This window comes from Erythrolamprus reginae, chromosome 2 (assembly GCF_031021105.1).
Source record: "Erythrolamprus reginae isolate rEryReg1 chromosome 2, rEryReg1.hap1, whole genome shotgun sequence".
Taxonomy (NCBI): domain Eukaryota; kingdom Metazoa; phylum Chordata; class Lepidosauria; order Squamata; family Dipsadidae; genus Erythrolamprus; species Erythrolamprus reginae.
Window position 1 is genome coordinate 73,772,674 of NC_091951.1, and position 22,552 is coordinate 73,795,225.

Sequence of the window (22,552 nt, forward strand, 5' to 3'; positions counted from 1 at the left end):
ATTTCTGGAATATCATCCTTTCCTGAAAGGTTGATTGGCTCCATTCTTGTCTTCCTTTAGGAAAGCACCAAAAACCCTCCTTTTCAGACCCTTTTAGGAAATGATAATATATTCTTTAACATAGAATTTTAGATCTCCACTCAGTACATTTTACTAAGAACCAGTAACCTGTAATTTACAAAACTGCTAAAAATCGAAAACATCACAGCCATGTTGGTTGAATGCCCTTGAAAAATATCTTCAGCAATTAATGATGAACTCTTGGTTTGCTGTCACTGTTTCTACCTTGTATTGCAATATAGCGGTAGAGATAAACATTCTTCATTGTGTCAATACTCCTGTAGCATTAAGAGGACTTGGAGTTCTTATCTGGTAATGTTCAAGGACTGCAAATTAACAAAACAGCCCAGCAGTCTGCGTAGAAATGGGATCCAAACATTTTCATTAATAGCTCAAGCTTCTGGCTTTGAAGCACTGCACATTCTTGCTAAATAAAAGGAAAATAATAGAAAAAGCATATATGCTTTCACCGGAAAAATATCTTGCTGATAGCTTTTACCTCGTCACAGCCCATATGAATAATGCTGAGGTTGGGTTAGTGGGTAGCATTAAAGAGGTAAGATCTTTGTATTGCTGATTTTCAATTTGAGCAGAAGTGGAGTTTGAACACTTTTTGCAAGGCTGACTTTTGTTATTTAAAGCATCTCACATGAGCCAATGTTGACCTCTTATTTCACCCTTGCCAACGTATGGACCTGACTGTCATGGGATCATTACAAGAGTCATTAAAACTCATGTGAGTTCTTGCTTCCCAATCCCTTTTTTTACCTGGGCTTTTGTGGAACACAAAACAACATTGGTAATGCACCTCCCCCTTCAAAGCAAGACATTGATACCAACAACACTATCAAAAGAATCTTGACATTCAAAAGCAACCTGGGAATGGAATTGCCTCTCTTGCCCCCCTCCCCCCTTTGCAAAAGAGAAACTAGGAACATTCACTGAATTGCTCAATTGGGAAGATTTCTAGAGAAATTAGTTCCCCCCTCGTGCTTGTCATTTATTTGTTTACGAGGCTGTAAAACTAAGTGGGGCTTTCAAACTGAAGCTGAACTGTATTCTTCCCTTAGAATGGATTCCAGTGCTTATGTTGCTAATGAGCTACACCATCACCACCATTGCATCTGATCTATGGAACAGACTGGGGTGAAGTTCAGCAGGTGCTGACAAGTTCCGGAAAACCAGTAGTGGAAATTTTGAGTAGTTTGGGGAACCGGTAGTGGAAATTTTCAATAGAATAGGATAGGATAGGATAGGGTAAAGTAGGGTAGGGTAGGGTAGGATCTGAGCTTTGCAGTATGATTAACCAGATTGAGTGTGTGCGAGTGCATAGTTGTGATTTTATGATATGGACTATTTTATATTAATGTTTTTAATTGACCTTTTAAATGTATTATTAGATTTGTAATGTACTGTACTACTGTTACATTGTGAGCTGCCCTGAGTCTTCGGAGAGGGATGGCATACAAGTATAATAATAATAATAATAATAATAATAATAATAATAATAATAATAATAATATAGAATATAGAATATAGAATATAGAATATAGAATATAGAATATAGAATATAGAATATAGAATATAGAATATAGAATATAGAATATAGAATATAGAATATAGAATATAGAATATAGAATATAGAATATAGAATATAGAATATAGAATATAGAATATAGAATATAGAATATAGAATATAGAATATAGAATATAGAATATAGAATATAGAATATAGAATATAGAATATAGAATATAGAATATAGAATATAGAATATAGAATATAGAATATAGAATATAGAATATAGAATATAGAATATAGAATAGAATAGAATTCTTTATTGCCCAAGAGTGATCAGACATAGAAGGAATTTGTCTTTGGTGAATATGCTCTCAGTGTACATAACAGAAAATATATATTTGTCCAGAATTATGAGGTACAACACTTAATGATTGTCATAGGGGTCAAATAAGCAATGAAGAAACAATCAATATTAATAAAGATCTTAAGGATACAAGCAACAAATTACAGTCATGCAATCATAAGTGGGAGGAAATGGGTGATAGGAATGATGAGAAAAAACTAGTAGTAATAGTGGTACTTTGGAGAACTGGCAAATGCCACCTCTGACTGACCCCAGAATGGGGTGGGAATGGAGATTTTGCAATATCCTTCCCCCAGGAGTGGGGTGGGAATGGGGATTTTGCAGTGTCCTTCCTTTGCCACACCCCACAAGCCACACCCACAGAACTGGTAGGAAAAAAGTGGAATTTCACCCCTGGAACAGACTCTCCCCAAGGATAGCTTTAGTGGTTTTTTGGGAAGCTGTACTGGTTTTATCCCAGTTACTGAGGCTGCAATGTTGGTTATGGAAGGTCTAGCATATTAGATAGTGTTTGTTTTTCTTTTGTTGGATTTTGTGGAATGCTTTTGTTTTTATTCTGTTTGCTTTGCTACCCCGACTTTCATTGGATAGATGATTAACTATAAACTCATTAAATAAATAAACAAATGACCTTTAATTGGAACAATGAGATTTTGTCTGCTTTATTAGCAGAGAGTAACAATTATATTCATTTGCTGTTCTTGAAACACCATTCAGGCTTGAGATGTTGGAATATTTGCTTCTGTGCAGTAACAATTACCATGTTTCCCTGAAAATAAGACTTAACCAGAAAATTAGCCCTAATGCTTTTTTTTTTTGAGCAAAATTTATTACATGGTAGCAACAATTTCGAGCCAGTGCATCTATCTTGCTTTGATGTTTTCTTTCTGATGCACTCACTATGGAATCATAGAGCATACAATTAAACATGGATTTATATATTTGGCATTATCTGCTTTTTATGTTATTTTTAGAACATTTTAACGTTTGAAGGCATGTTTTCATCTGCTCAGTGATTTCAATTATTGGATAACGAATAAATGGATCAATGATTCTATTGCCTTTGAAGCTGCTAGTCCTAAAAAAAATAGAATAATAAAATCTTTTAGGAATACATTTCCATAAAGAGGAAACCAATGTCAGAATCAAATTAATACTAAATTGAAGAGCTCCAAAATATTACCATGATAGCAACATTAACCAGCTACAACTTGTGACTTAAAGGTTTTACTCTTTTTATGACATGAGAGATTCACAAGCGAGTCATTGGACCTAATTTCCTTTAGTAGGCTTTCAGTGTATGCACGTTTTTATATTTTATCTGGATTGGCTAATCCTTCTTGAGGAATTCTCCAGAGGGCAGAAGATTCCTCAGTATATTTTAAGCAGGGGCATCGTAGAGTAAGCCAACATGCTTCCCTTTACAGCAGGGCTGTCAAACTCCTGGGCTGGATGCAGTGAAGGGCTACCAAAATTTTTACTACTGCACTGTGGGCGTGGCTTATGCAGGATGCCCTGCATTTTCTTTCAACATCTTTCAGTGCAAATTGAGTACTTTGGGGTGGAGCTCCATTTTTGTTACCCCCTGCGTTCCCCCACCCCATCCGGGCAGCAGCCCACCCCTGGCTGGATGCAACATGCACTGCCTACGCCTATACCCAGTTTAGTGAAGTGGGAGGAGTCCTGAGAGAGCATGTTTTAAAATTTTGTGAGATTGGAAAGTAAGAGGTGGTGCTGAATGGACCTGTTAAAAAAGATTAATTTTTTTAATACAGATGCATTAATTCAGATGATTTTTAAAGATTATAGTACAAGTGAAACCAGTTTGTAAAATTGTATTGTTGTTGGAAGCCACTCCGAGTCCTTGGAGAGGGGCGGCATACAAATCTAATAAATAAATAAATAAGTTGCTAGTGGACAGACAATTTGAAAAAAGTTATGGAGTTTTGTTTTTGTCTATGACAATTGCACATTATGTGCTCAAAAATGGAAAGATTGGATGCTACCCACAACGGAAGAATGGTGTTGAAAATGATGAAACCTGCATAGGTGGCTAAATTAACTGATTTCATTGGAAAAAGACTATATGTACATTTATGGCTGACTGGGAATCCATTGCAGACATTTTGCATGAAATAGTAAAACATGCACCTAATTATGATGTGCCTTTTAATAAGCATAAGAGAAAGATATACTGTAATTGTAAACATGCTTGTATTTGCTACAGAAGAAAAGGGAAACTTCAATACTTTTTCTTTATCTTTCTTTATTCTCTTTATTTGGTATCAGTTTCTGTTAATTTCTATATGTTCTTTAATAAATACAAAGGCATACATACACACAAAGAGAGAGAGAGAGAGAAAGAGAGAGAGGGAGAGAGAGAGAGAGAGAGAGAGAGAGAGAGAGACAGACAGACAGACAGACAGACAGACAGACAGACAGACAGACAGACAGACAGTTTGCATTCAGCAGTTTGGGAAGAAAATGAAAAAGATAGTGAGAACATATTACTAACAATATTTCCACAATGTTTTTATGTATGTCTTCTTCATGCTCAGTAGTACAGTAGTTTCTTTTTGTGCTAGTCAGCTGTTACTATTCAAGGCTTTTCCTTTGCATTTCTTTATTCCAATAATAAAAGTATCTTATTCTTTATATAAAAATAGGAAAATTTAGAATGACACTGTTGCCTATGGTTGAAATTTATCCACATAATGCGTATTCCTTCAGTAGGCACACCTATGTTTTCATATTTATGAAGATCTGCTGGCTAGGTTCATAAAAACATCATAAAATCTGTAGTGAGGATAATAAAACAAAGTTGCTCTTCTCCCCCACCCGAATATTACAAGTAATCTATCTATATTTGATCTTATCACAATTAGGCAAGTTTAGGTAACATTCAAAGGCAATGCCTGGGCTTCTATATCTTTCCAACCCTGCAAATATCCAGTTACTTGAGGACATCCAGATTATTGTGTTTGTAGCTTACAACCCTAGGATTCAGGAAGATACTCAAGATTTTTTAAATATTGACATTTTGAACACTTGTCTAGTTTTAAGCTATGTATAGGTGTATGCTGGCTTTTGAGATTAAAGCATCCCCAATAGATGGCAGCGTAACCTCTGCTGAACATCTACATAGAAGGTTACCACCTCTCTGGGTTCCACTCTCAAAGGGTTTTTTTCTGTTGTTCGATTGGAATTTCTTGTATCTAAACCCTTTATTCCATGCCGTGCATTCTGAAGGCAGGAAAGTAAGTCTTCTCCTCTCGTGTGACAACTTTTCAGATATTTGAGAAGTGCTACCATTTGCTCCCTCCATCTTCTCAAATTCCACGTGTCAACTCCTTCAACGAACTATGCTTCAGAGCTATCCACCCTTTTCTGATGGATATGAAATTTGCTTTCCCTGTTGCCAGTCCCTTTCCTGCATGAGATTGATGAATTTTAAGGATTTCGTTTTGTTCTCTTCCTATAAGTTGTCAACACTGGCAGCAATTCTATTACTCAGACTAACAGAGTTGGAAGGAACCCTGGAGGTCTTGTAGTCCAAGATCCAGAGAAGTGGCTGTCCAGTTTGTATTTATTTTATTTTATTTTATTTTATTTTATTTTATTTTATTTTATTTTATTTTATTTTATTTTATTTTATTTTATTTTATTTTATTTTATTTTATTTTATTTTATTTTATTTTATTTTATTTTATTTTATTTTATTTTATTTTATTTTATTTTATTTTATTTTATTTTATTTTATTTTATTTTATTTTATTTTATTTTATTTTATTTTATTTTATTTTATTTTATTTTATTTTATTTTATTTTATTATTTTATATTTTTTTATTTTATTTTATTTTATTTTATTTTATTTTATTTTATTTTATTTTATTTTTTTTTTTTTATTTTATTTTATTTAATTTTTTTTATTTTATTTTATTTTATTTTATTTATTTTATTTTACTTTATTTTATTTTATTTTATTTTATTTATTTATTTCATTTATTTTATTTTTAAATTTAATTTCATTTCATTTCATTTCATTATTTCATCATTTCATTTCATTTCATTTCATTTCATTTCATTTCATTTCATTTCATTTCATTTTATTTTATTTTATTTTATTTTATTTTATTTTATTTTATTTTATTTTATTTTATTTTATTTTATTATTTTATTTTATTTTATTTTATTATTTTATTATTTTATTATTTTATTATTTTATTATTTTATTATTTTATTATTTTATTATTTTATTATTTTATTTATTTATTTACAGTACATATTTTATAATATACATAAGTATAACATTATTTGAATATATAAAATGGGTACAAATAAAAGGGAACATTTGGACAGGGACGGTAGGCATGCCCCTTGCAAACCTCTTAGGAATGAGTAGTCAACAGTAGACAGTATAAGGTTAATATTTTGGGGATGAAATCTAGTGCATTCCAGATAATGACCACTCTGTTGCTGTATTTTCTGCAATCAAGTCTTGAGCAGCACACTTTGAGTTTGTTGTGTGCTCATGGATTGTTGTGGTTGAAGCTGAAGTAGTCATTGACAGGTAGGACGTTGTAGCAGATAATTTTATGAACTACAATTAGGTCGGACCGAAGGTGGCATAGTTCTAAGTTGTCTAAGCCCAGAATTTCAAGTCTGGTGGAGTAAGGTACAGTATTCTGTTGCGAGCAGAAAAATGCAGTTAAAAGCTTCAGTGATGAAGCACCCCTTTTAATGTGGGATGGAGTTAGGGCTGAGGAGAATATGGAATTTAAAGGATAGATAGACTGGCAAGTTTATTTTAGACATATGTCAAAACTTTCTTAGGGTTTTTGCTCAATTAACCAAATGGGGAAAGGGGCTGCCTGCACTAACCTAAATAGGAGCTAGATTGACCTTCATGCTAGAAGTCACCAGACTGCGGCACCAACAGAATAGCTGGGAAAGTGGGATAAAAAGGAAAATGCTATTTTAAGATCAGAACAGCAGAATGTATCTTAAATTTGCCTCAGGTGTGTGCTGGGCTTCAGATGAAGGCAACACCATGAGGGCAAAGGCAATGAAAAAAAAGATTTTGGGTGTTGTTTCAGTGTTACATGGAGAAATAGTCCTCTGGACAATATTTTGTGGTTTCGGTTTCTTGGACTCTTTTTAAAAAGTGGACCCTTGAACTGGACACAGTATTGGGAGATGCGAGTGGGCTGTTAACCAAAGAGAAGTAGAATAAAATGGAACAATTGTTTCCAGTTCTAGGGGAAAGTAGCATTTAAGAAACACTGTTCTTAGCACCTTAGATCAGTGTTTCCCAACCTTGGCAACTTGAAGATATTTGGACTTTATTTATTTATTTAATTTATTGGATTTGTATGCCGCCCCTCTCCGTAGACTCGGAGCGGCTAACAACAGTAATAAAAAACATCATGTAAATCCAATACTAAAAACAACTAAAAACCCTTACTGTAAACTAAACATCCATACATCCATACAAACAAACATACCATGCATAAATTGTAAAGGCCTAGGGGGAAAGAATATCTCAGTTCCCCCATGCCTGACGGCAGAGGTGGGTTTTAAGGAGCTTACGAAAGGCAAGGAGGATGGGGGCAATTCTAATCTCCGGGGGGAGTTGATTCCAGAGGGCCGGGGCCACCACAGAGAAGGCTTTTGCCCTGGGCCCCGCCAAACGACATTGTTTTGTTGACGGGACCCGGAGAAGGCCCACTCGGTGGGACCTAACTGGTCGCTGGGATTCGTGCGGCAGAAGGCGGTCTCGTAGATACCCGGATGCTGGCTGGGGAATTCTGGGAGTTGAAGTCCAAATATCTTCAAGTTGCCAAGGTTGGGAAACACTGCCTTAGATGACAATCTCTAACAAATGTAATCTGTATGGCCAATGATAAAGATTATGGCAGTTGTCGTCCAAAGCTGCTGAAGCACGAGGTTGCCTAACTTTGTGATATCTCAGTCACTTTGTTTACCATAGCATGCTATGTAAAGGATGGTGGAGAGGAGGAGCAGTCAGAAGCTTATGAATAAATACAGTATGTCCTCTCAAACTTGAATAAAGGCAGTCCTTGACTTCTAGCAATACCAATAGCATTTGGATTTATATACCACTCCACAGTGCTTTACAGCCCTCTCTAAGCGGTTTACAGATAGTAAGCATACGCCCCCAACAATCTGGGTCCTTATTTATTTATTTATTTATTTATTTATTTATTTATTTATTTATTTATTTATTTATTTATTTATTTATTTATTTATTTATTTATCTATTATCTCTACTGAGATTCAATCTGCCAAACTGCTGGCAGCCGGTGGTCAGCAGAAGTACCTTGCGGTACTGCACTCTAACCACTGCGCCACCGAGGCTCTATGACCACAATTGAGCCCCAAATTTCTGTTGTGAACTCTGAGGCACCCAACATAATAGGGATTGAGGACAGGACTCTCCTATCAATCATCGCCAATTGGAGAGCCTGTTATCCTGAAGAGCCTAGCCAGCACAACATTGTTCTACCCACCCATAGCCCTCTAAACTGATCTAAATGAGTACCATGATTGATAGTGTGAAAAGCCACCAAGAAGTCACGTAAGGTAAAGGATGGATGCACAGTCCTATCTCATTGGTGGGAATCCAAAAGGAGAACAAATGCCATTTCCATCTCACATCTGGGTCTGAATCCTGACGGATAATAATAATAATAATAATAATAATAATAATAACAACAACAACAACAGCAGCAGCAACAACAATAATAATAATATATTAGATTTGTATGCCACCCTTCTCTGAAGACTCGGGGTGGCTCACAAGATACAAAAACAATACGACAACAAATCTAATTAATTAAAAATTACTATAAAATACCATATATATTAAAATCAGTCAGCCAATTCATTCACAACCAACATCACATTTTGTAAATGGGGTGGGGGTTTGATCTAATTGCCCCATGCCTGGCGACATAAATGAGTCTTAAGACTCTTGCAATCTCTGGAGGGAGCTGATTCCAGAGGGCTGGGGTCGCCACAGAGAAGGCTCTTCCCCTAGGCCCCACAAGACGACATTGTCTGGCCGACAGGGCCCAGAGTAGGCCAACTCTGTGGGACCTAATCAGTCACTGGGATTCATGCATCCATTTCAGCCAGGTCCTTCTGAAGCTATTATGTTACCACCTTCTCTAACATTTTCCACTAGAAAGAGGGAGGTGAGATTGCTCAGTATAGAAGAATCTAGTGAGGTCTTCTTGAGGAAGGGGCAAACCAAGGCCTCTTTAGGAGGTAAAGGAATAACTGCACCACCCAAAGAATTGCCAGAATCATAAAGAATTTACCATAACACGCACACACACACACACACACACACACACACACACACACACACACACAGTCATGAGGAATCTAAAGAGTAGGTGGCTTGAGTTCTGTCCACTTTTTCAGGTTCTACAGGTTCAAATAATTTCCAAATAACTGGGAAAGACCTGGCTCAACCCATGAATCTGGCTCAACCCATGCAGCTCCTCTGGGCCTTTGACAAGTGCAGTGTCCATTCTGGAACAAATCTGAGTGACTTTATCCAGCAGAAGGTGTGCAAATTCCTCTGCACACAAGGTTTAAGAGATTCTTCACACCCCCTTTAACCAAACAAAACAGGGCTGTGGAGCAGCAGGTTGAGGATGCAATGAGGTTGGAAGTAGGCTCTAATGACTACAAATTCTATAAATTTGCCCTTTGTTGAACACCAGCAATGCTTAACATAGAAATATAGAAGATTGACGGCAGAAAAAGACCTCATGGTCCATCTAGTCTGCCCTTATATTATATTTTATGTATTTTATCTTAGGATGGATGGATGTTTATCCCAGGCATTTAAATTCAGTTACTGTGGATTTACCAACCACGTCTGCTGGATGTTTGTTCCAAGCATCTACTACTCTTTCAGTAAAACAATATTTTCTCACGTTGCTTCTGATCTTTCCCCCAACTAACTTCAGATTGTGCCCCCTTGTTCTTGTGTTCACTTTCATATTAAAAACACTTCCCTCCTGAACCTTATTTAACCCTTTAACATATTTATATGTTTTGATCATGTCCCCCTTTCTTTTCTATCTCCAGACTCTACAGATTTATCAGATCAGATCAGAAAGTCTTTCCTCATAGATTTTATGCATAAGACCTTCCACCATTTTCGTAGCCCGTCTTTGGACCTGTTCAATTTTATCAATATCTTTTTGTAGGTGAGGTCTCCAGAACTGAACACAGTACTGTATTCCAAATGTAGTCTCACCAGCGCTCTATACAGCGGGATCACAATCTCCCTCTCTGTGCTTGTTATACCTCTAGCTATGCAGCCAAGCATCCTATTTGCTTTCCCTACCGCCTGACCGCACTGTTCACCCATTTTGAGACTGTCAGAAATCACTACCCCTAAATCTTTCTCTTCTGAAGTTTTTGCTAACACAGAACTGCCAATACAATACTGTACTTAGATGTCTCTTCTTTTGTTTTATCTCATCCAGTGCCTCCATACTCCAGTGTCAGGCTTCACCAAAATAGAGAGAATGCATTAGCACAATTCTATCCTAGGCCACAGCTACCCCCTTATTCCAAGTGGCAACCAAGGTTTCAAAGGTCTGTGCAACAGACCAACAGGGACAACTCCCAGTTCCCCGTAGACATCATCAAGAGCAGTAGTTGCCAGGGGAAAACCACTCTAATGGGCCCAGCCTCCCTGCAGTAGATAGCAGCTCTAAAGAATGCTATAGAAATCAAGCATGACAATGGTTGGACAGCTCTCCCAATTTTTAATCACATGGCCATTGCTCTTGACAGGAACACTAGAACTGGAAAATGTCCTGAATGGTGTGGATTCTTAGCTGTCATGGAAGCCATGAACTTCCAAGCCACTTCACCCTAATTCTAGGGAAGCCAGAGTAAAGTCCTCCAGAACCATAGAGTTCTAGGAAACTCTACAGCCAGCCCAACTCTATAGCCAGCCAAGGGCTAACCTTCACCTTTGGTTCACATTGCGATGTTTCGCGCGGTGGTGCTTGCTTCACCCACCCATGTATGCACATCCCCTTGTGTGATTACACATCCGCGCACACTCGGTAGCAGGATTCAGCCAGAAACACAGCTGAGGAGGTGATCAGCTGTGTTTGGGGCAAAGAAATAAAAGGTTAGTATTAAACTGGGGCTGAGGGGGCAGGAGGGCTCTTTTTCAAGCAGCGGAAGAGGAGAAGCCATCCAAGCACGGAAAAAGTCATCAAAAATCCCCCCCTCTAAAGATGGACAAGCGCCAACTGAACCGGATCCGTGACGCCATTGTTGGGTCACCAGTGGGTTGCTAACGGTTTCAGGCAATCTGGTCCAAACTGGGAGGAAGCCACCCCTGAGACAGCTCAGAAACTGAACCAAGGAGTCCAAATAGGGAGTTTGCTATACAGCGGGAAGGATGGCAAAGCAGCAACAACCCCAAATATGAGCCTTGGTGGCACAGTGGTTAGAGTGCAGTACTGCAAGCTACTTCTGCTGATCACTGGCTGCCAGCAGTTTGGCAGATCGAATCTCAGTAGGCTCAAGGTTGACTCAGCCTTCCATCCTTCCAAGATCAGCAAAATGAGGACCCAGATTGTTGGGGGTAATATGCTGACTCTCTGTAAACTGCTTAGAGAGGGCTGTAAAGCACTGTGAAGCGGTATATATTTAAATGAATAGTAGAATAGAATAGAATTCTTTATTTGCCAAGTGTGATTGGACACACAAGGAATTTGTCTTGGAGCATAAGCTCTCAGTGTACATAAAAGAAAAGATACATTTGTCAAGAATCATGAGGTACAGCACTTAATGATTGTCATAGGGGTCAAATAAGCAATGAGGAAACAATCAATATTAATAAAAATCTTAAGGATAAAAGCAACAAGTTATAGTCATACAGTCATAAGTGGGAGGAGATGGGTGATAGGAACAATGAGAAAAAACTAGTAGTAATAGTAGTGCAGACTTAGTAAATAGTTTGACAGTATTGAGGGAATTATTTGTTTAGAAGAGTGATGGCGCTGGGGGGGGGGACCTGTTCTTGTGTCCAGTTGTCTTGGTGTGCAGTGAGGATTTGAGGGTAGGAGTTGAAACAATTTATGTCCTGGATGTGAAGGGTCAGCAAATATTTTCACAGTCTTGTTAACTAGTCAATTAATTGCATAATTAATCAGTCAATTAATTGCATAATTAATTAGTTAATTAATTGCATAATTAATTGCATAATTAATTAATTATGCTATTGTTAACTGATTTCTAGGGCCCAACTTCACGAACAGGGTGTCACCACTCACAGGAAAGGCATCCTTGAAAAGCCCCAAGCAAGGACCAACCATGGTCAGAACTGCCCATCAAGGGGTGGGGGAGAGGGGAAGGGAATCTTGAATAGAAGGCTGTGAGATTTCCACCTCGCGAGAAAGCAGAAATCTTTTCGTTCGCGGCTCAGGAACAGCACGGGAAAAGAAAGCCACCACGGGCTGAGAGCGGGCTGGCAAGAGAGCGCCAGCGTGCCAGAGGCTTCCATTGACGACCGGGGTAGGAAAAAAACCCACAATTATATCTCTCTATCCCCGCCCCTTGACTTCTCCGTAGCCAATCAGAGCTCCAGTTTGGGTCGAGCCTCCTTCAAGCCTTCCCCTGCTTTTGCTGTGATCACCTCCCCGGCAGTCATGTGATGGGGATATAGTACTACGCGAGGAGAGCTAAAGGACACATCACCCTCTGGATTGCTGGCCGCACGGCGGGACTCCCCTTCCTCTGTTGGCCACTGGGACGACGTTGAGCATCCTGTCAACCTTTGGGGGGGAAACGTCGGGTGGTTGTTTTTTTTTAAAAAAAATAAAATAGCTGCATTTTTTCCCTCACCTCTTTAAACGCCAGGAGGATCAGCTGCCGCTCGGGATCTTTTTTCCTCCGTCGCTTCGGGGGTCTTTTAAAAGTTCGGCGAGAGGGGGGGGGTCTTTCTTCCCCCCCCGCTTCCGGCTTTCCAGGCTCGCCCGCATTCCCGGGCGCGGGGCGGTCGAGAAACCGAGGAGAAGTTCAGGTAAGGAGGAAAAAGGCGGACGATGCCCGCCTCTTCGCGCAACGGGAAGAGGAGGGAGGCGGGGGGGACGAGGGAAGAAGAGGAACCCGCAAAGGGGGAAGAAGAAGCAGAAAAAGGAGGAGAAGAAAGAGGCGAGGGAGAAAAAAGAAGCGGCCGTCCGTAGTGAAGGGATCAGACCCGCGTGTGCGTGTGCGCGCGTGTGCGCCCTGTGTGCAAGCCGCGCATTACACGGGAAGGGAGCGAGCCGCTCGCTGATCTCCCGGGTGCTTAGATCGCTTAGCCAGCTTCTGGTGTGTGTGTGTGTGTGTGTGTGTGTGTTGGGGGGGGGAGCAGGACTCTGGTTTTCGGGATGGTAAACGAGCGGACGGAAGAAGGACGGGCGAAAATCCAGGACGTGGAGGCCAAAAACGGCGTTCCCCGCGCGCAAAGTTGTGGGTCGTAAAGAAGGGGAAGAGGGAGAAGGTGGAGAGGGGAGATATTACGGAGGGGCTCCCCTTCTCCCCCCCCTTACTCTGAAGGACACGATCCGCGCTCGGGATGGCTCTCCGATCGATCAGATCGGCCAAGAATGAGCAAAACATTAAAAAAAAATCCCACCGTATGTTCAGGCAGAGCTTTGGAGAGGAGAGAACTCGTTTTGGTCACGGCGGGAGTCAAACTCTGGGAGTCGCTGTGCCGGGGCTCGGGGCGGCGGCGACTTGTCGCCTCCCCTTCGGCAGCAAATAAAAGAGGCAGCAGGTACTTTTCCATTTCTTCTGGACGTGAGAAGGGCGGTTTTCAATGCCACCTGACCGAGGTCCCTCAGATCTGCCCGCTTTGGGCTTTTTGTGTGCGCGCGAATGCTCCCTGGCTTTGGGATTCCCTTAAAAGCAGCTCAGATGTCAATGCTGGGCTGCTCTCCTTTTTTTTTTAAACCCCCCCCCCCCCCCCCGCTTTTCTTCAATATCCCCTTGGAGAGCTAGCAGAAACGCAGGCTGCAGGCGGCGTGCAGGAGAGGGATTAATCGGTGCTTTTGGTAGTGCTGAACATGGAAGCTGTAGGAAAGGGCTTTGACTACATCTCCCATCATTCCTGCCAAGACAGGGCTGCTAAAAATGATGGGAAGTGAAGGTATCCGTTGGATGTCTTCATTGAGGAAGGTTGGCCCGTGCAGACCATAAACCCCCCCCCAGAAATTGCTGTGTAAAATCTTCAGAAGGTACTAACTAGTTGTGACATTGTCGTGTTTAAAGGGATGGATTTGTAGCAATTGATAGTAGCACTGCAGAGTTAGATGGGAAGGTCTCTTTGATAAGACCTGCTATGGGATTTGAAAGTTTTCAATCTGCCATCAACACTGCCCACTCGACCAGGAAAAAAAAGAAATCATTTTTTGGGGGGGAGCTAATAATAGAATTCTAATTGTTAAAAGTTATCTCTTTACCAGACAGCATGCCTCAAGTCCTGTTTGAGGACTTGGGTGTATCCAATCATCCAGTTATTCTCCCAAAAGTCCTTTTTTTTGTGGGTGTGGGTGTAAATTTTCTGGATAAAGTATAGGATTGTTTCCTATACTTTGGAAGTGTGCATGCATGAAAGAGAAAGTTGTATATACAGTACTATGCAATAACATCTGACAACCACCCATTTATTTTTCCTCATGTCAAGAGAGACAGCTTTCAAAAGTGTAAGGGGAAAATCCAACTCCTATTATTTTCCACAAATGTTGCCAGGGTGCAAAAATACTTATTTTTGTCCCCCTCTCCATTGATCTTCTCCCGTCCCGCCTCTCCACATACCAGTTTGTATCTCCACCTAGGTCAGTATGGCCATTGGCTAAGGATTGGAATGAGATGTAATATTGCATATTCAGAAGGCAGCAGTTTGGACAAGGTGTCTTTGCACCTGGCCAGAGAGCACTCAAGGTGTTCTTGTTCTGAATTGCAGGAAGATTTCCCCTTGTTCCTTGCAACATTTTTTCCCCCTGCTGTGGAAACTTTGTGACTTACATCATTTCTACCTTTGGAGATGCCATGATGTTTCCAATGGCTGCAACAGAAACATTTAGTATTTTTTTCCCAAAAGGATTGATTGATTTAGTCAAACAAGTATAGGATTGTAATTTGTATAAGTGTAACATAAGTAGAAAATAATGATAAAAAAAGACAATAGGACACAGAAGGACAGGGACGGTAGGCACAATGGTGTGCTTATGCACACCCCTTACAAACCTCTTAGAAACTGTACACAATCTGAGGTTAAAGATTTTGGGGTCTGGGGAAGAAACCACAAAGTCAGGTAGTGCATTCCAGGCGTTGATCACTCTATTGCTAAAGTCATATTTTCTGCAGTCTAGAGTGGTGTGTATGCGTTTGTGTGTGTGTATGTACCGGACTCCTTTTGGATGGTAATAGTGAGAAAGTAACCTAGAGCAGAAGGAGGAGGAGGAGGCAGTTGTGTGTTTTCTTCTGTTCCGTTCTGTCTGTTGTGATAATGCTGAAAAAGAGAGAGGAGGGAGGGAGGGAGAGAGAGAGAGAGAGAGAGAGAGAGAGAGAGAGAGAGAGAGAGAGAGAGAGAGATGGCTGCTGGGTTACTTTCGGTCATATCAAACTTCAGAGGCCAAAGGAAGGGAGTGGAGGAGAGAGAATAGCACCACGGAAGCTGAGTACAGTCCCTTTCTTTAATACCTGCTGTGTAAAGCTAAAGCCCGTTTAAAAAAAAACCATTTGCCTAAACTGCAATGTAATTTCATAGGGCTGTCCTCCATCTCTTCCCCCTTCTTTTCTTGAATCTCAGAGCTTTCCTCCATTGCCAACTGGATTGATGAGCATATAGACAGATTCTGCACATTTGTGTGACCAACATGAATGACCAAACCTCAAGTAGTTTTGCCAGAGCTGCAGATTAAAGCTTATAAATGTTGCTACCATAAAGCAATAATCCTCAGAAAATAATAAAGGAATGGATATTCCTTTATTATAAGCGCACAAGCGCACCATTGTGCCTACCGTCCCTGTCCGATTGTCTTCTTTTTATCATTACTTATCTAATGTTTTATATGTACAAATTATCACCCTATAATTGTTTGACAAATAAATAAATAAAAATAAAATAAATAAATATATTTTCAAGCATTAATGTCAGGCAAGGAAAAGGATCTCAGTCCCTTGCTTCCCACCCATGTCCCATTCCTAGCAGAAGTATAGATAAAGCTAGGGCATCCTGAAAATTATTAAAAGAAGCTTGACAACTGCTTTGAACTTGAATTGGTGTGTCCTTGTGGCTCTTTTGCTTTAAGAATCAGAACTCCTACCTTACTGCCCATCCAGCCAAGTGTGACAGGTTATGTGCTGTAAATTACAAAGTGCAAAATAATGCAATAAGCTTAGGAAATGACCTGCGGTGAGCAGTAAAGGGACTGAGATAGCGCTTGCAGAGGGACAAAAAAAAAGGTGGGAATCTATCTTTTAATATTGAAAGCTTCTAAGAGGCCTTACTGTGTTTTCAATGGCCCTGAGAATAATTAAAATAATTCTCCCTGGAAAAAAATTAAGCAGATGGCATCATGTCCAATTGTTATCGTGTTATAGAGAGATGCACCCTTATGTAGAGATTGTAGATAGAAGAACCACATTAGTCTGTGGTAGGGAAAACTGGGGTGTAGTAGCCTTTTTAAAAAAAATTGCAGCAATACATTTTATTAAAGGGCATTCCATGAGTTCATTTCATGGGATGCATGGCGTGATTAATTAATATTCAGAAATTATCACCTGATGCTACTAAATGTTAGTTTTTGTGAAGCAGCAGTCCCTAATTTTGTTTTGGCACCAGGGGCAGGTTTTGTGGAAGACAGTTTTTCCACAGACCGGGGAGGAGGGAGGAAGAGGGAGAAACCTAGACCCTTTGTGTTCACAGTTTCCCTCACCTACTGCTCACCTCCAGCTGTGCGACCTGGTTCCTAACAGGCAATGGACTGGTATCAGTCCACGGCCTCGGGGCTGGGGACCCCTGCTATAAAACAGAGGACCAGCCAAAATTAACAGTTAATTTAATTTAATTTAATTTATTAGTTTTGTATGCCACCCCTCTCCGAGGACTCGGAGCGGCTCACAACAGCAAAACACAATGTACAAATCTAATGTTAAAAGCAATTTTAAACCCTTCTTATAAAAAACAACCACACAACCTAATGAACCATACATAAAAAAAACATAGTAGCTAAGGGGTGTATCAGTTTCTCCATGCCTGGTGACATAGGTGGGTTTTTAGGAGCTTTCGAAAGGCAAGGGGGGTGGGGGCAGTCCTAATCTCTGGGGAGAGTTGATTCCAGAGGGCCGGGGCCACTGCAGAGAAGGCTCTTCCCCTGGGTCCCGCCAGATGGCATTGTTTAGTCGATGGAACCCGGAGAAGGCCAACTCTGTGGGACATAATTGGTCGCTGGGATTCGTGCAGCAGAAGGTGGTCCCGAAGATATTCTGGTCCAATGCCATGTAGGGCTTTATAGGTCATAATAACCAACAGTTCTGAAAGACCTGAGCCTTTCCTAAGTTGGAATGCCTTTCTTGCAGCTATACATTTACACTGCCCTAAGGAAAGACAGCAAAGGCTTTTAATAGGAGATACTACACAGTATACATTTCATTCATTCATTCATTCATTCATTCATTCATTCATTCATTCATTCTTGACCTAGCATGAACAGCAGGGCGTACTGTATGATTCAGATTCGGATGCATCTTTTTAAAATGTTCATATGATACTCACCAAGTTGAACAGTGCCCAAGTTGTTTCTGGAATGTTTTGGGTCACACAGACTGTGGTTGAAATCTCTGGATAACCACATACTTCAGTGAATGAATTTGAGCATGTCACAATTTCTCCTTCGCTTTGCCATATATGGGTTATTGATCACACCAGAGCATTCAAAGATTTCTTGCCCTGCCTTGGGATACATCAGTACCTAACACTGGATTGTTGTATGCCTTGCTCAAAATACATAGAGTTATATGCTCTGGCTTCATTTTTGTGGGTTAGATCTGAGTTCCTCTTTTGTTTTGTATTCTAGACTGTCATCTCGAGGTTTTTCTTTTTGGCAGAGCCATCAAACCTTACAATGTGGAGATAATCCAGAGGAAAGTACTTCACGTTGTAAAAGGAAAAGAAATGAGAACAGAGTGAGCAGGTTTGTGCCACTAGTCCTTGACTTATGACCACAATTGAACCCAAAATTGATGTGGTTAAGTGAGACATTAAAATTCATTTAAGTGAATTTTGCCTCATTTTACAACCTTTCTTGCCACGGTTGTTAAGTGAGTCACTGCATTTGTTAAGTTAATAACACGGTTGTTAAGTGAATCTGGCTCCTCTGTTGACTTTGCCTGTCAGAAGGTCGCAAAAGGGGATCACGTGACCTCAGAACACTGCAACCGTCATAAATACGAATCAGTGGCCAAGCATCTGAATCTTGATCAGATGACCATGGGGATGCTGCAACAGTTGTAAGTGTGAAAAAAATGGTCATAAGTCACTTTTTTCAGTGTTGTTGCAACTTTGAATGGTTCCTAAACGAACTGTTGTAAGTCAAGGACTACCTGTACATTCAGAGAAGTCTGAGAAGTACATTATGTTCATACACTCAGCCTCTGTGGTGTGTGCACACCTAGGGAGGGACTTCAATAGAATCTAAAGCAGTGTTCCCCAACCTTGGCAACTTGAAGATATTTGGACTTCAACTCCCAGAATTCCCCAGCCAGAGAATGCTGGCTGGGGAATTCTGGGAGTTGAAGTCCAGGTATCTTCAAGTTGCCAAGGTTGGGAAACAATGATTAAAGCACCAATGATTAATTGTGGAGGACAATTACTCCCAATCTAAAGCACCAAGGATTAATTGTGGAGGACATAATACTTTACTCAGTGTCTCTATATGATAATATAATAATAAGTAATGCATATGCAATTGTGTTTGTATGTTGCATTGCTTCTTATTCCTTTTGACTGCTTTTAAGCATCAGACATAGTTCATCTATTCCAAGAATGCAGAAATCATTGATTGGAACCTCCATTAGCTCTCCCCTTTGTCACCGGCTAAGTATACAAATAAATTGAGACTGTGCACTCCTGGCATATTTAAAAGGAATTCTGATAGGTCCAGAATTGCCTCTATAAATAAGTCCCTTATAAGTATACCTCTGTACACGAATAGGACCCATTTTCAGGCAGCCTAATGTGCTGATGGTTGGGTGCCTGCATGGCACATGTGTATCAGTGCCAGGAGGAACACTAATCAATGCTACCCTCTTTAACCTAGTTTTGTTTGTGGGACTGGGCCCACAGAGCCTATAATTTCTAGTAAGCATCATTGACTTTTTTGTTTTAACAGCCAACTCACCACTGCCAACTCGCTACAAAGACAATTTGCTATGGCCAACTTGTCATGGGACAACTTGCTGCAGGACAAAAGTTACATAATACAAAAGAAATGACAGAATCATCCCATTAAAGAAAGGAGGACCAATTGAAATGTGAACGTCAAAATTTTAAAATAATTAAATACAATTGTTGATGTATCCCACCATTAGTTGTCCCACGGCAAGTTGACCACGGCGAGTTGGCCTGTGGTGAGTTGGCCATGGAAAGCTGGGGAGCTGGCAGTGGTGAGTTGTTTGCGGCAAGTTGGCTGTGGTGACTTGTCTCCTTCTGAGGTAAAAAGGAGATTGTGAGCTCCAGTCCCACTTTAGGCATGAAAGATAGGTGTATAACTTAGGTTCAGTCTCTCTCTCTCTCAACCCAATTCACCTCACAGGATTTTTGCTGTGGGGGAAATAGGAAGAGGAAGGAGTATTAGACATGCTTGCTGCCTTGAGTTATTTTTTAAGATAATGAAACCGGGATTATAAATACATAAAATAAATAATTCTGGATCGAGAGAAAAATGAATCAGAATGGGGAAGGTTACCTTTCGGTTAAAGAGAGTGGAGCTCAAATTTCTCCAAACCAACACTGACTGCTGGAGCATACTAGCTTCTGGATTAATGTTTTCCTTGTATAAAAACAGTGGCAATGGTATATTATGTTCTAAGTTTCTTGGAATTTCTGAGCCACAGCATTCCAGTGAATTTGGGCAAAGACCAAAGTAGAAAGTACATACGCTTGCGCTCCACTCCGGGTTATACCAAATGTAAACAAGTATCTACACATTATATCTGGGCAATTGGTCCTGTCAGGAAAGCAGAGATTTATGGGATTGTTTTGCATCAAAGAGAAAAGAGATGTTGGCAGCTCTAGAATGCAGTTGTCAGCATATCCACAGCTGCTTAAAAAACACCAAATAAGCTAATGATGCTTGCAGTGACATAGCATTCCCTTGTAATGCTCCCAGCTCCTCCTAGAATGACAAGCAGATCAGTTTTTGCATAGCTTTCTACATTCTTCTCTGAATGTCGAGTCCAAAATGCAGCAATACAATTCCTGTCCTTTTAATATTTAGTTGCTGACCTAAACTGACAACTGTTCTTTGGAATAGGGTAACGTTTGTCTTCCTAAGCTTGTCTTAAGGTTGGTGAAAAAGCAACATAGGATAACAGCCCAGGAGAAACTTCGAAGACTATGACAAGTAGGAAAATGAATTTTTCCTTAGACATGGCTCCTTTTCAGTGACAGCAGAGGAATCTATTCTCTATTAAACCAGAACTAGTTTCAATTGGCAAGAGGGCAGATTTCAGTAAATGAAAATATAGATTCTCTCCTATGCCTGGAATTGTAATATTATCTCTTATTAGGTTTGGAGAATTTCAAATCAAGGAAGAAATTTGCTCACTTTAATAAGAAACTGTATAAGCATAGTCATTGTATTGTTCCTTTTTCTAGTAAAAATCATGGAAAGTGCAATGAAGGAATAAGAAATAATAAGACAAATATTAAAACCATAGATAAGAAACAGAAAAACAAACAGCTAAATCTATTTTACACCAATACTCTTACGTACTACCTCTTATGTTTCTATCCATGGAAACCATTTGGGTTTCTGAATCTATGCAGCATTTTGTATGTTGCTTTATGTCTTTGACCTCCTTGGTTCACTGTTTCTGAGAATATTATCAACCCCATACAACCACAATTTTCTTGGTCTCTCCCTTTATCTCCATTGACTTTTTCTTCATATTTTTCAATTGACCATTGTACATTTTCCTTATATGACAAACAACCCCAACATATTTCTTTACTATTGGCCACTGATTTCTGGTGTTCATTTACCCCTTCATTCTTGATCCTATGTCTTCTTGCTTTACTACACACACACCTCTTTGATATCCCACTTTCATTGTCTTCAGATTACTTTTAATTTTTTTCTGACATTCTGAATTCTCACATCCATCTTACAAACTAAGCGGAGTTACCCTCCTATACACAACCACCTCCATTTCTTTTTCAAACAAGCATTTGTGCTTTGCAACAGATCATACATTTATTCACAGCTTTTCCTTCAGCATTTACATGCCTTAAAATTTACTGGTTTTTTAAAATAGTTTTAGTAAACAGTAGTACCAAGATACACAAAGTCATCTATTTACCTTTTCACAGTTTACATATAACTTGCATTTGCATTCCCACAGTATCCAGAATTGAACCTGCATTGAATAACTGCTTTGATGGGAAAGGGAAATGGGCTTAAAGCTCGGAATCTTTTTACTAAACTCTGCATCATAGGGTAGTATGTTTATCCTAAGTTCGTGTTTCTAGAGCAAGATAGTCCTGGGGGCTCCCACTGATATGGTAAATGAAAGATGAAGAATAGCTGAGCTTTAATTAGAAAGCATACTTTTCATTCAGAGACTCGGCTAGTATTCCATGTGCCCTTTCATATAACTTGCTAATATCACATTCTACAGAAACACAGAACTTCCCTATCCTTCTTGATTCTATTTTTAATGAGAGAAGGGAACTCCTTCTCCAGCTAGAATTTCTCCAGATGTGTTGGACATGCCAACCAGTGTAAGGCAAAACGTCTGGAGGCATCCAGTTGAGGAAGCTTAAAATTTTACAAAGAAACTTTCTATCTTTTTGTTTTCTCTACTCTTCTGCTGAGCTCTGCATTTTTTAAGGGCATAGATACTCCAATGTACAACTCTTCATTGGTTGCATGGCAGCTTGGAAGGGCCATTGTTTCCAGGGATGGGTTCCTGTTTTCTTAACTACTGGTTCACTCAGGGATGCGCTGTGTGCTCGTGCATTGCTAAAAATATATGCAAAAAACAAATTGGCGCATATGCCCCCACCAAGAGAACAGACTTGGAGGTGTGGCAGGCCTGGGTCGCTGCCAGTTCCAGTGACCCAGGCTGCCAAGTTACTACCAGTTCTATAGAACCAGTCCAAACCAGTCCAAACCCACCTCCGATGCCTTATTTAAATATTTGGAGCTGAAGAGTTTAAAGTTGGGAAAATATTGCCCAGTTATAGATTCCCTAAACGTATGGGGATTTTGGTTTAGCTTGCCCTATTCCAATTTTGTCACTACAAATTCTGGAATAGCCTACTCAATGG

At 39.8% G+C, this 22,552-nt stretch overlaps 1 protein-coding gene across 4 annotated transcripts in view; it reads left to right on the top strand.

Moving 5' to 3' along the window:
* The first annotated feature begins 12,666 nt into the window (after nt 1-12,666).
* The window catches only part of KLF15 (KLF transcription factor 15), a 29,608-nt gene continuing 19,722 nt past the window's right edge, over nt 12,667-22,552 (top strand). For 3 of the 4 annotated variants that reach the window (XR_011557947.1, XR_011557948.1, XM_070738357.1), the window contains exon 1: nt 12,674-13,033. The gene's annotated coding sequence lies outside the window, so the exon portion shown is untranslated. Of the gene's footprint in view, nt 13,034-22,552 lie in introns of all 4 variants that reach the window. The other variant, XM_070738356.1, reaches the window with a different exon arrangement.